The following is a 14930-nucleotide window of genomic DNA, read 5'->3' as shown; positions in this document are numbered from 1 at the left end:
TCACTAATGCACGGTTGATTAAACAATCTGTTTTGAAATATATTCTGCTGTGTTTTGTTCTAAACCTATTTTAAAGTTTTTTCTTTCATAAAAATTCTATTGGGCCACAGAATTTTTTTGCAAGGTAAATGGGACACGAAAGAAAAAAGGTTGAGAACCACTGACCTAAACAAATAACGAAAGAGAAAAACTATCCAGCGTTTACGGTAGACCAAACTAAAGACGAAAAACGGCGTTTTGCACTCGATTTTGGCTTCGCATTAGATTAAGACGCGTGACCCAATTACTTAAAAAGCACGCCGCTTCGAACAGTATGTTAAACCATGACAAAAACGAACCAAAAACGATAATATCGCTTACAAAAAGGGGTGGTAAGAACTCCCGCCACCTCTGGATACGCCACTGGGGGCAATGGATAGTGTATATTATTTTTAACCTTCATAAGTAATACACATTACACTTACAAATAATACTAATAATCACATTTTGAAATTCCAGGGGGGCAAGTGCCCCCCCCCACCCCCCCTTGCCCCCCCTGCGGGCGCCCATGATGAACATCTGGAGCATTATGGAATAAACAAGAAACTGCTGTGTCTATTACACAAATTAAATTTTCTAGGTAGAATAGTGATTTGCTAAAAATTTGCATTATTGTCGTAATACTGAAGTACTGAAATAAGCAAACATTCGCCTGAAAATCATGCCACTACCGAATGTGTTTAATGAATATAGCATTGTCTGTGTGAAAGCAAAAGCCGCTGTAGAAACTGAATTTTTTTTATTTGTCGTGTTACAAACGTTTGCACAAAATATCCAGATATTGGTGCAAATAAGCCTAATTGTGAATACTGAACGCGCAAAATAGTGTGTACCGGTATCAAACTAAACAATCAGTTTTTGGAACGTTTGTTGTTTACAGATTGCTTCCAAGTAAATGTCCCATGTGCTTGTCCCAGGTCTCCAAACCCTCTTCGGCTGACATTTTTGAGTGTTTGTTTGTAGACCTTTTTAAACATCTATCAATATGCACAACGATGTTAGAACAATTGGAATTATTAACTAGACAAAACCAGAGAGGGTAATTTTGTGAAAGAGTTTTTTTTAAGTGAAACACAAACGTCCAGTCATGCAACTTTTCAGAAAGTATGTAATTGGCGAGTTGTATGGAAGCGTGTATTATATTCTCAGGTATGTTTAATATAAACGGTCCGTAAAAATATTTTTTGCCCCCATCCCCCTAATGTATGCCGACACTCATGCATGTGCGGTTAATGCTAACGTATTTACTTATCACAACTAACATAAACATACGGGATGGTTTCTGCGTGAGATGGCGTCAGTTAGATCTTGCAGATTTGACCCAGCAGTGTCGCAGTACAACAACTTCAGCTTGTTGATGTTGTTTACACTTATTGCCAGGCAACTCAACTCACGTGACCCCAAATTGTTCACTACGAATTCTTCCATCTACACAAAATATAGTTTGGTTTGTTAACGAAAGTTTCAAACTTACTGATAAAACCCATTCAAACAGCTAAATACGGACAGAGGTCAAATTCATTGTAAACCGGAAAAGTTGTAAATGTTAATTTTAGATTCTACTCGATAAATATTTGCGCGACCACGATCAATTGCTATAAAGAAATAAACACATCAAACGTACACGACACGTGATTCATCATTATAGTCGGAGTTAGTAAATTTACCAAAAAAAATCATAATTCAGTTCAGTCATTTTACAAAAATTGATTTTCCAGATTTTTGAAGCGTGTTCGAATATCGAGTGTTATGTAACGGAATGTGAAATCTGCATAAAACGTCACAAATTGTCTTTCCAAAATGTCGTTTTTATTCAGTTGAATTGACAAGTAAATGTGTATACATCTTTCATTGGTTCGTAAACTTTCTGGACTCAAATCTTCAGATTTGCCGAATGACGGAGAAACAAAACAATTTATTTGATGAAATTAAGTTGAAAGTCAATAGACTTAACAATTAGGCGAATTATAATGGCGGCAATGACAAAACCATGTAAATGTCACTTGTTGCACGTAAGACTTCCAGGGTTTCTTTGCGTGCGATTGCTTCAATAAGAACCTCGAAACCGGATAGATCGCTCTTATAACGTTTTATTTCAAACTGTACTTAATTGAGTCGTTGTAAAAGTTAAAATTCCATATATTTATGCGCTCAAAATTATTTTGCTAAAATTCCTAATTACAGTTTGAAAACTGGAACGGTGGTTTATTGTACCTGAAATTCGCTTGCTTCTATTGTTGTTTTTTTTTATAAAAAAATCCTTTTTATTGGTACAAAAAATTATCACTCATCAAACACGAAACTTGCGTTTAAACGTTTCCAGTTAGAATCATCAACGAAATATTAAAATCTGGATGGTGACTACGAAGGAGTCGGGGGTTGCAGAGTATAACATCCCAAACACTACCCATGCTTGGTGGGGCTTTCCCCTGTGCAATGGTTGACCCACGGGGATGCCCCATATCAGTTTCACGCGTCCGCGTTTTACCCAGGGACTTCCCCTATCAGCTTGATTGTCGATAGTGTGATTGGAGAATCGCGCCCGCCCCATCGCAATAATGACCATTATGACATAACCATGTCAGTTGTTTTACGTATATTAACTTACAGGTGTTTCTCTGCGTGCGATTGCTTCAGTGAGAACTTCGAAACCGGACAGATCGCTGTTATAGTACAAAAACAGGCGGTTTATCTTATGGACGCAGGTGGACAAGGCAGTGAAGTCACGTGATCCAGTTGTGTCCACACGTACGAACTCCATCTACAAAATAACAACAAGATATGTTGGAATGGGCGCTTTCCCAGATAGATGAGGTTCTCAAACTTATGCGCCGATCAGTTTGCCTCGCCCGCCATTGTTGGCTACCTTTAGTCAATGACGTGGTTTTTCTCCACTCGGCTATAGAGTACGCACATTGTTGAGGCATGAGATGCGAACAGTTTTTAACTCAAACTGTAGTTATTGTTCCTAAAATTTGCTTACTGAACTTTGTTTTATTTAACACTTTGTTTTTTTCATTTGTACGTTAATTATCCCCTCATCAAACACGAAACTCGCGTTAAAACGTTTCCAGTTAAAATCATCAACGAAATATGAAAACCTGGATATTGAATTAAAAAAATTAAATACTTGCTGGGGGGTGGAAGCGTTTTACGCTTTAGGGGAGACAGTGGCTATGAAGAGTTTGGGGGGGTGCGTCCCAAACACTAATGTGAATTAACAAAATGAAAAACCGTTAAGTCATAATTTGTCGCGCCAATTAAGAGTGTTATATCAGAAAATAAAATAGAAAAATATTAGGGTATAAAATCAAAAAAAACAAAAATGCGTTTTGCGTTTTTAGCTAAATAGACTCAATTAAAGTCGCGCATTTTATTACGCAATAAAGTTGTACAAACCGCGTTGGTTATTTGTTCTACTTTCACCGGTTTAATCTCAGAGGCGAGCAATGGCGGTCTTTTTTTCGGCATAACAACGCCATTTGAACATCGTAGCATCAGACCATAAATATTCTTTGCCGACGATACAGCAATGTGTGTGCCATCAATTCTCGATAAACAAGAGGAAAGCAAACCGTTGCGAAAAAACAAGTTGTCCACTAATGTCTAAAAACTCGGGGACACCCTACTGCCATCATGCGGTGATAGAAGTTTAAAGTACCTTTTAAAAGCAGTAGTCGGCAACCCCGCCAATGTAATTCATCCGGCCCTCCACCTCTTTTACAACTTGACAAAAGGCCGTTGCCAGAATTTATTGTCTATTTTAATTATATAAATGTGAAATTTTGCGCACTTTTTGCGAAGTTTTTTAGGCCCAAATGCGACGTACATGAACTAGAACTATCACAATGGACGCTTCGCTATCTTAGTATGCCTGAATGCATTTTATGGTGCTGCACACTATAGTTGTTGTGTGGTTTACATATAAAAATAAACTATGTCGACATTTAACTGTCCTATTCAAATTACATCATAGATTAACGATTAAATTTATAGCATATCTTTATTTTCACTTTTATATTGCGATTATGAATTTACACCTTAATCCAGAATTATTCCACCCTGGTATTTGATTGTCGGTAACAACCAACATTGAAAGGTTCAATTACAGTTAACAGACATTAGTTATCCCAACCATATCCCATAACCAAATAGAGAACCATTAATGTCGCTTATGATTAGACTATGTTTATCGGAGGCAGCACACTCGATGAACCTCACGTTATTTCGCTACCCGCGGAACATCAAATATTTGCAAAATGTTTAATCGATTTTAATCCACAAAGGCTTTTCTTCGCGCTTGGCGCAAACGCTTTACCGTCCTTTTTTTAAATCTTAGATAATAGCTGATTTTCAACCAAAAAAACTAGGTCGCCCCTGATTAACAGTTATTATAATGAAACGCTCAAAAATCAAATTTTAGGAAACTTTTATATATATATATTTATTACGGCTCGCCGAGCCCTTTTTAGGTTTGGGTCATATCCGCGACTAGTAAAACGTTGCAGACTCCTGCTTTGGAGAGTGATTTAATTGGTGTAGGGTTTGTTTAGCGTTTACCGCTGCTTTGTTGCATTTAATTTGATACAGTGTATAAAAAACTAAACGACCAGCAATCGTAAAACTTCACAAACCTTGTGTTTGGTTCTCGCCATTGTCTCCATCAATATTTCTAAACCGTTGCCGGCAAATGTGACTGGGCCGCCTTTCCCGATTCTGATGACCATCTCCCTTTGTGTTGCTTGAAGCACGTGACAGAGACTTGACACTTCACTGGGAAGGATCGTTTCACCCTTTATATGAAGCTCTCCAGGGAAGGAATCGGCCACTTTCGCGGTGATTTCTTCATCGTTTGATTCCTGCGCCAAACTGCAAAACTTAAACAAATTGGAATTAAAGGTCTGGTCATCGTTTGATGAAAGTTGAGATCCAAGCGCATCAATCAGACGTTTCAGCAAATCTTTCTTGCTTGCAACATCGGTGGAAGAGATTTTAAAAATAGGCTTTAGCTTACGGTGGATTTCCATGTTTAGCAACCCGAAAAGAAACCGAAGAACCATTTCCCACGTATTACTTTCCATGCTTTGTAGCTGCCCAGAAAATGTAGCCAGGTCTGTATCGAATAACAGCTTGAGTGATGTGAAAAATTCTTGCCACAGAAAATGAATAAAGAAGAATACTTTATCCCCTTCCAGTATACGAAGGTTGAGGTCGCTGGAGACAGCTTGCATGTTGAGAAAGTCCTCCATTCCTTCAGAATTAAGTCCGACTTCATCAAAGACTTCTTCGTCGAACATGATCTTGTCGTTGAGCATTCCGTGTAAAGCCAGGTCTGAAAGTTTGCGCAAAATTCTGGGGTGTTCCTTAAACTTAGGTGAGCGAATACAATCAGCCACAAAAGCCGCAAACACATCTGTGAGCGTAAAAGTGCCATCTTTAGTCCCATGCTTTATGATGTAAGGTGCGACGGTTTTGGCAAATATAGGAAGAAAGCACAAAGCCTTTGCATGTGGGTTTTGACCAAGTGATTTGGTGACCTTCTCATAATCTTCTTGCTTTGAGCAAATTTGTCGGAAATACAAATCTTGAGAGCTTTCGTTGAAGCCGATTACCTTGACTACAAAGTGGGGCTTGCAACTTGGGTGTAGCTTGAGAAAAGCCCCCGGTCGTGAAGTAAGCAGCTTGTGAGCATTTGGAAGAATGTCGCCACGAAGTAGGTTTTGCAAAATGATAACCGGCGTTGCGCGATCGTACAATCCGATCACTGGAGCATCCAAATCAAGATCCTTGAACCTAGGTTCGTCCAAACCATCCAGAAAGATAAACAGCTTGTTGGATTTGGAAAGTCTTTCCAGTATTTGATCATCCATTTCCTTTGTGTGTTTCCAGTTTGGGTTGGATGACAGCAATTCCAAAACGCCTATTTTTTTATTAAGATCTAAAGTCTTCAAGTATTTAAAAAGCCAATATCCCTTTTGATCTGCTGGTAATTCATCTGCAAGCTCCGTTAGTGTCTGTATAATAGCTGTAGTTTTTCCAATTCCAGCTATTCCAGTCATACCGACCACGTTGCCATGCCTCTCAACGTAATCGTCATATGCTGCTTTATTTCTAAATTTCTTACTTTTGGCTTCATCGATTGCTTCTTGTTTTGCAGCAGTAAATAATTGGTTGAGTTTGAGCATGGTTGAGTTGACCTGTTTTTCTCTGAGTCGTTTCAATCCTTTCAAACCAAACTCCTCGAATGGTGCTTGCGAATCCCGAACGATGTCAAGAGGAACTGGGTTTCTTGGCAGAGTTCCGATGACCTTGTCAGCTGCTTCCTGAGACTTTTCTTGCCATGATGCTGCTGTAAACGTAAGAATTGTTGTTTAAAGCTGAACGCCAAATGGCAGGAATAAAACGAATGAAATTTGTATCCTTTCTGCAATATTAATGCACCCAATTTGTTCACCATTTTGTTTTATGATATCAGTTAACTAGCATATATGGATGTACAACTCTTTTGGTAGAATATGTAGCGTAAAATTTTGCTCTGCGCACTTAGCTTATCCCAGCCCCCTAAAAGTTAGTAAATGATTAAAGCCTAGTGTCGGTTTTACTTCAACGCGAATCGCGACCGAACGATAAACTAGAAATACGAGCGTGTTTAAGCGTATGCTGGCTTTGAAAAATAATACTCAGAAACGTTTTGATTTATTGCTGGATGGTTACCGAAGTCATCATAAACCGGTTTTGTTGCAGGGAAAACGTAGACCATTTTATATTTGTATAATTGATAATTATTTTTTCATGTTTCTCCAACTCTTAAAGTTAACAAAGAAAACGCTAATGCAGTGGTCGGCAAACTGTGAGCCGCAGAGGCGTTTTTAGTGGGCCGTGAGTTACTTTTGAATAGTTAGTGTTGTTGTGTAGTTGTGGGTCGCGTAATAGCCGTACATTCACTGCAGTGTTAAAAAAAGTTTTTGGTGCTAATAATTATATTGTTTTATTAAACTATATGTAAAGGCAAAATTTTTTTGCGTTTCGCGCGTATATTTTACGTTTTATACTATCACATTAAGTATTTTTTACGCTCAAAACTGGGGTTTAGCTTCATATTTGCGCACCAGTTCGTCCGAAAAAAAAAATGTTTTCAACTTTGTGACGTCATTCTAATGCCTCAAAATTAAAATAATTATCCTGTCACTGTTTTCGTACCGGTAGTGGTTTTATATAGTGGGCCTTCAATAGGGCCTAAGAAAGTTTGCCGACCACTGCGCTAATGCAAGCGAATTCACTAAAAAACATATTTTAAATAAAAAAAGTTTGGAAAACGTTAGAATCTGCAGCATGAGGTCATGTACCCGCAAACAATATTTCTTGTGCATTTTCCCTTCTAAATGCGCTACGCGCGAATATGCTTCAATTAATTTTTTGAAGCATTTTTATAATAAGTTTACGCATTGTGCTAGTGTTTCCAGCTTTGGAAATATTAACACAACGTCGAAAAGTTTAACGCTCCCATTCCAACTCAAATTTGTGTCAACTTAAACTACAAAAGATAAAGAACAATTTTAGACGCTCTTTCAAATCATTGTGATGTTTTTATGTTACCATGTGCTAGCGTTTGTATACGACTATTAAAAAAGCAAACACCTAAATGCAATGTCAGCACTTATCTTTTTTGTTTCTCTTTTAAATCATAAAGCTACCCTCGATATTGTGTTATCCCTAGGCGAAATATACCCTGGCTACGCTTTGTGATTTACAGCACATTTAATTATTTTCGCCGCTTTTGTTGCAAAATGTTTGAAATGTCACATGAGGGAATTTGGAATACGACCGCGACTAAAATAGGGTTGATTTGTACGCAGGAACGTCATGCAAGCATACTGAGCCCCTTTTTTAATTTAAAGTTGTCACTAACCGTTGTCAGATGAGGTCGCTGTTGAGTCCGAACCTACTCCAGGTCCCTGTAGCTGGCCATATATATGAACGTCGCCATGGAGGTTTTGTATTGTACCTTGATGACCGTAAACGTCACCTATGTTTACAGGTAGCACATTGATTGGCTGGTTGTGTGCTGGCGGAAGCGCAGGCGCATTTTCACCCTGTATAAGTATTGTAAAGTTTGATTATGTGGCCCAGAAAAAAAAAAAAAAAAAAAAAAAAAAAACTGGCAAAAAAGAAGTAACAAAATTTTCAACCTCAGTCTGCTGATATTTGTCCGGGGGTCAAATGCACAATTTTGTAATTTCATGAATTATTAATTAACGAAATGACATAGAAATCTTAAAATTTCACAAACGTTAGAGAAACTTTTAAAACTTAAGAAAATATAAACATTTTATTCCACGGAAAAATAAGGGGTATTTTTTTATTGAATTTTAATTGTTTTTTTTAAGCGCCTATACAAATAATAAAAAATGTAAAATAATTTTCAATTTTATTGGCAAATTGTAGGTTTGCTTTACACTTACAGCAAAATGTTGCAAAGTTGCATAAAAATTAACCTAGGGGAGCAAAAAGATAGAAATTGGGGTGATTTATTGATAAAATAAACCTCTTAAGAAAATTGTTATTGAATCAATTCATTGTGAACAGCTTAGCATTTTTTAAAGCAACTCTTAAAGAACAGAGACAAAGCACACGGCGAATTAAATGCCAATAGCAAACACTTTTAAAGTATCTCTTTTTATTTGCAACCTGAAAAATATTCCTTTATAATTACTTTTGCTACAAAAAGATGTAAATTATAAACTTTGAAATCAATTAAAACATAACGTAAAAAAAGAGCGGCTATCCATTTTTTTTTATTGTATTTAGTTATTTACCATATTGACATTTGGTTGATTAGCTTCTTCATTTTCGTTGCGATTGTCGGCCATGTTGGATTTCAGTTCCACAGTGTATTTTTAACAGATGTAAACTTGTCTGTCGAAAATATATTGTTCAAAATGAGTAGCTGAATAACTCCCAGCTATAACTGTTGTTTTTCCGAATATTGAACAGCAATTTATGAAATTTAAACTTAAGAATATATAAGTATACTGTTGCTACCAGGCATAGTTTTTTTTCGGAAAAGGAAGTTATTTCTGGTACTTGTTTATTTTATTCGACGTTTTGGCCACCTATGCAGGAGGCCTTTATAAAAAAAACAAATCGAAAAGTGTCACAATTCTACTTTAATTGTCTTCAAGTGTTATTATGTGATGTAAACCATCTGTACACATATCGGTACTTTTTAATCCTGGATCAGCCACCTTGAAAATTTAACCTGACCAACATCAATTCCCGAATAGAGCTTTGTGGGCAAATTTTATTATTCTAAAATACTTTAGTAGAGAGAATAAACGACGGGTGCATAGGAATGACCGATAATACCACAGCCGATCTTCGATACCGAGTGATAGGCTAATGCCGCTTTTCGTCAAATACTTGGGTGACATAGGTTCGCATCTTACACCAAATTAATTTGTGCATTTTGGGGAACGCCATTCAAACCCTTTAAAACGGAAGGAACTCAAATAGTTAAAATTCAGTTGAATGTGCTTCAGGAGAAACGAAACAAACCCAAAGTGACTCGGGGTAAACGATTTTTGTTCCCTCGTAATGTTCGTTATGTTTGGGGTTCAATGGCAAAAAGAATATCAATTTTCATCTTTTTTCTATGTTTTTTGTAAAATTAAAGCAATACAAAAATACTGTTCATCTTTATGCAAGAAATATGAGCCACCCCGTCAAATTGCGAGAATATTTGTACGAGTGCTACTTTCCTAGCTTTCTGGCAAGGATAAAGGTGGGCACCGGAAATTTTCACAGCAGGTGCTGGCAAAAACATCGCCTTATCTGGAGACAATCAGCAAAGTGCTGAATAGTTCCGTGTGTAAAGTAATAAACGCATGTAGGACAATCCAGCTATTAAGTCCCTGGAGATATCGCCCGTTTCTTGCTAAACCGTTAGCGCGCAAGCAAACATCGATGCCATAGTTAAGACTCGATGGTTGAGCAATAAAACGAAACCAACAGTAAATCGCGAAGACTTTACAAAAATAATCAACGTTACTTTGCCACAGGTTGCAGTAAATCTCTCCATAAATGTCCAATCAAAGCCAGAAAGGCCACGTATTGGAAGCTATATTTTTCCTAAAAGCATCATAAAACCCAAAACATCCAAAAGTTACGAGGTTCTGTGAAATAAATGGTTACTTTGTGTGCTCTCGTCCCGGGACGCCATTTGCAAACAACAATGACAATGTAAACTTTGGAAGAAACGTGCGGAGGATGTTGCGCAATAACCCTCTCGCCAATAAACCCATATCACGTGACAAATATTAACCAATAGGAAGAAAGCACGACCACCTACGTTGCAATCGTTTTCTTTCAAAACGCCCAGCCAAGGAATTTTATTCTGTGAAACAATAAACCCACCCTCTGCTGTCACCAGCAACCCGACAATGTCGCAATGGTGGTATTTGCTGTTCGCAAATTGCAAATTTATCTTGGCACAACTTTTAATATTAAATAAACTCTGAAATTTTTAATAATTTGTCACATTTTTTTGTTTTAAGTAAACTGTTTCTGCGCTTGATAGGTTGGCGTAATTTTCTTCATCTCAACAAAAATTATGGTGATATCGGTGCCAATACAAAACTAATATTTATACAGGAATTCAGGCATGATTTTGATTCTCGATTTCTATGCTGAAAGGTAAGTTTATCAAAATAATTAGGTCAGTAACTTGGGGTAACTGAATTCTGAACGATAAAGACAAATTTGTCCTAACAACCTGGAAAAAATTGCTATTTTAAACGTTTCAATTTCATGTATTTTGCTAGTTTGGGCAGAGTAAGGACTTCATTTGGTATCGACTAAGATAGGTTTCCTCCAAAATATCGGGTATCGGTATCGGAATAAACTGTCAAGTATCGGGCATCCTCATTAGCATGTGTTTAACATGTTTAAGTCTTAATGCCTATAAAACCTTTTCTGAAGTTATGCAGTGGTGGTTATTGTGTACATACGTCTTTTGTTGGCACGCGGTTTACTAATGGAAAGTTAACGCAAGGCTGTGTTTGTAAATTCTGCTTTGTTTGTTCAGTCATACTTAATTAAAGCAAATTGCACTAAACAGGGCTACTGGAGGTAATGCCGATGAAGTTTTGAATAAGCAACCAAAATCATAACAAATGCTGATGTGTACTACAACATATTTAATAAACCATAACAAATTTTTGTGTCAACTATTAATAAATTTCATACAAAAACGAAATATGCGTTTTTGCAATTATTATCGCAGATAGTTTTTTTTTTGTTTTTACATTTAAAACCACTTTTCGTTTTGATAAGTTAGAAAGAATTTTAAGTTTGCAACATGCGCATATTTTGCGACACTGATTACGTATTAAAATAAGTGATAAATTTTAACACCAACGTTGTCCGATTTGCAAACCTTTTTAACGTAGTTGTGAAGTGCAATAAAATAAGTTTGACAAATTGACGATGTCTGATTGAATGCGCCAAAATATTGATATATATTTTACTTAACAAGAACCGTTCATTTACAGTTTATTTTCTGTGTGCTATTTCTTTCAAACTAAAGTGTTAAAATATTTTGTACTGCAATGTCACAAATCATATTTAATCATCTTTAAGTGTAAAATGTAATTTGAACGATCTGTGCACATAAGGGTACTCTTCAAACTTGGATCAGTGACCTTCAAAAGTCGAACTGGCCAACATCAGTATTTCTAAACAGAGATTTGTGCGCAAATTTAAAAATTTTATAATGCATTAGTGGAGATAACGATGGATTCATTTTGGGAATGATCGACAATATCAGAACCGATATCCTAAACCAAGTTATAATATCGCTTCCCGTTCAATATTTGGGTGGCAAAGGTTCACATCCTATAGCAAATTAATGTGTGCACTTTAATGGAACACCTTCCTAACCCGTTAAGTTTTGCAAAAATACATTTGTTCACCTTTAAAGGGGAGTAACTCAATTATGTTGAAATTTAGTTTATGGTGAATCAATGAAAAACGAATCAAACCCAGAGTGACTGAACGCATGTATATAGGGCAATTCAGCAAGTAGCTGTAGATATCGCCATTTCTCGTAAAACCGTTAACGCTCAACAGCAAACATCGGTGCCATAGTTAAGACTCGACGGTTGAGCAATAAAACGAAGCCAACAGTAAATCGCGCTAACTTTACAAAAGAACCAACGTTACTTTGCAACATGCTGCAATAAATTTCTCGGTACGGTAAATGTCCAATCAAAGCCAGAAAGGCCACGTATTGGAAGCTATATTTTTCCTAAAAGCATCATAAAACCCAAAACATCCAAAAGTTACGAGGTTCTATGGAATAAATCGTTAATTTCTGTGCTCTCGTCCCTGGAACGCCATTCGCAAACAACATTGACAATGTAAATTTTGGGAGAAACGTGAGGAGTAAGTTGCGCAATAACCCTCTTGCCAATATACCCATATCACGTGACAAATATTAACCAATAAGAAGAAAGTACGACCACCTACGTTGCAATCGTTTTCTTTCAAAACGCCGAGACAAGGAATTATATTCTGTGAAACAAAAAAACCTGCTCTCTGCTGTCACCAGCAACCCGCCAATGTTGCAATGGTGGTATTTGCTGTTCGAACATTAAAACTTATCTTGGCACAATTTTGAAATCTAATACACTCTTAAATTTCAAATAATTTTTCACATTTTTCTGTTTTAAGTAAACGGTTTTTGCGCTTGATCGGTTGGCATATTTTTCTTTATCTCAACAGCCAACTTATTAAGGACAATTAGAGGATTGGGGGTCATTAAAATGTTGCTGTAAAAGTACTGTTAAAAGCACTTTTTTGTTTAAAGTAGCCAACTATTAACATTTTACCGTAGAAAAGTTAAACTTTTGCGACCGTAGAGAATAACTAGCATGTAGGGTTATCCGATAATATCGGATCGTAGCCGATACCCGATACCAAGTAGCATCCGTAGTCGTCCGATATGACGGTGGTATCGGTGCCAATACAAAACTAATATTGATATAGGAATTCACGCATGATTTTGATTCTCAAAATCTTTGTTGAGAGGTAAGTTTATCAAAAGTATTAGGTCAGTAACTTGGGGAAACTGAATTCTGAACGATAAAGACAATATTGTCCAAACAACCTGGAAAAAATTGCTATTTTAAACGTTTCAATTTCATGCATTTTGCTTGTTTGGGCAGAGTAAGGACGTCATTTGGTATCGACTAAAATAGGTTTCCTCCAAAATATCGGGTATCGGTATCGGAATAAACTGTCAAGTATCGGGCATACTCATTAGCATGTGTTTAACATCTTTAAGTCGTAATGCCCATAAAACTATTTCTGAAGTTATGCAGTGGTGGTTATTGTGTACATACGTCTTTTGTTCGCACACGGTTTACTAATAGAAAGTTAACGCAAGGCTGTGTTTGTAAATTCTGTTTGTTTGTTAAGTCATACTTAATTAAAGCAAACTGCACTAAATAGGGCCACTGGAGGTAATGCCGAGGAAGTTTTGAAAAACCAACCAACATCATAAGCAAATGCTGATGTGTACCACAGCATATTTAATAAAGAACAACAAATTTCGTGTCACCTATTTATAAATTTCATGCAAAAACGAAATATGTGTTTTTTAATTTTTGTCGCAGATAGTTTTTTTTTACATTTAAAACCACTTTTCGTTTTGATATGTTAGAAAGAATTTTAAGTTTGCAATATGCGCATATTTTGCGACACTGATTACGTATTAAAATAAGTGATAGATTGAAACACCAACGTTGTCCGATTTACAAACCTTTTCAACGTATTTGTTAAGTGCAATGAAATAAGTTTGACAAACTGACAATATCTGTTTGAATGTGCCAAAATACTGATATATGTTTTACTTTACAAGAACCGATCATTTACAGTTTATTTTCTCTGTGCTATTTCTTTCGAACTATGTAAAGTGTTAAAATATTTGTATTTGTGTGTACTCGTACATCTATATGGCCAGTAAAAACTGCAATGTCACAAATCATATTTATTCATCTTTAAGTGTTGAAGTTTGATTTGAACGATCTGCGCACATAAGGGTACTCCTCAAACTTGGATCAGCGACCTTCAAAAGTCGAACTGGCCAACATCAGTATTTCTAGACAGAGATTTGTGCGCGAATTTAATAATTTTATAATGCATTAGTGGAGATAACGATGGATTCATTTTGGGAATGATCGACAATATCAGAACCGATATCCTAAACCAAGTTATAATATCGCTTCCCGTTCAATATTTGGGCGGCAAAGGTTCACATCCTATAGCAAATTAATGTGTGCACTTTAATGGAACACCTTCCAAACCCTTTAAGTTTTGCAAAAATACATTTGTTCACCTTAAACGGAAGTAACTCAATTATGTAGAAATTAGTTTATGGTGAATCAATGAAAAACGAATCAAACCCAGAGAGACTGAACGCATGTAGGGCATTTCAGCTAACAAGTAGCTGTAGATATCGTCCGTTTCTCGTAACACCGTTAGCGCTCAACAGCAAACATCGATGCCATTATTTAGAACCGACGGTTGAGCAATAAAACGAAGCCAACAATAAATCGCGCTAACTTTACAAAAGAACCAACGTTACTTTGCAACACGCTGCAATAAATCTCTCATTAAATGTTTAATTAAAGCCAGAAAGGCAACCGCTTGGAATTGGAAGCTATAATTTTTCTGAAAGCATCATACAACCCAAAACATCCTAAAGTTACGAGGTTCCATTGAATAAATCGTTACTTTATGTGCTCTCGTCCCTGGAACGCCATTCGCAAACAACAATGATAATGTAAATTTTGGAAGAAACGTGCGGAGTAAGTTGCGCAATAACCCTCTTG

The 14930-nt window shown here is 36.6% G+C and overlaps 1 protein-coding gene and 1 pseudogene across 1 annotated transcript in view; one reads left to right on the top strand and one right to left on the bottom strand.

Moving 5' to 3' along the window:
* LOC146137387 (uncharacterized) overlaps positions 1-14930 on the bottom strand; it is a 255664-nt gene that overhangs the window by 116844 nt on the left and 123890 nt on the right. The gene's annotated exons all lie outside the window — the stretch shown is intronic.
* LOC146137388 (fatty acyl-CoA reductase 1-like) overlaps positions 9749-14930 on the top strand; it is a 28832-nt pseudogene continuing 23650 nt past the window's right edge.

This window comes from Ascidiella aspersa, chromosome 7, assembly GCF_963924565.1.
Source record: "Ascidiella aspersa chromosome 7, kaAscAspe10.2, whole genome shotgun sequence".
NCBI classification, from domain to species: domain Eukaryota; kingdom Metazoa; phylum Chordata; class Ascidiacea; order Phlebobranchia; family Ascidiidae; genus Ascidiella; species Ascidiella aspersa.
Note: the sequence above shows the minus strand (reverse complement) of the source record. Positions and strands in the feature narration are given on the sequence as shown.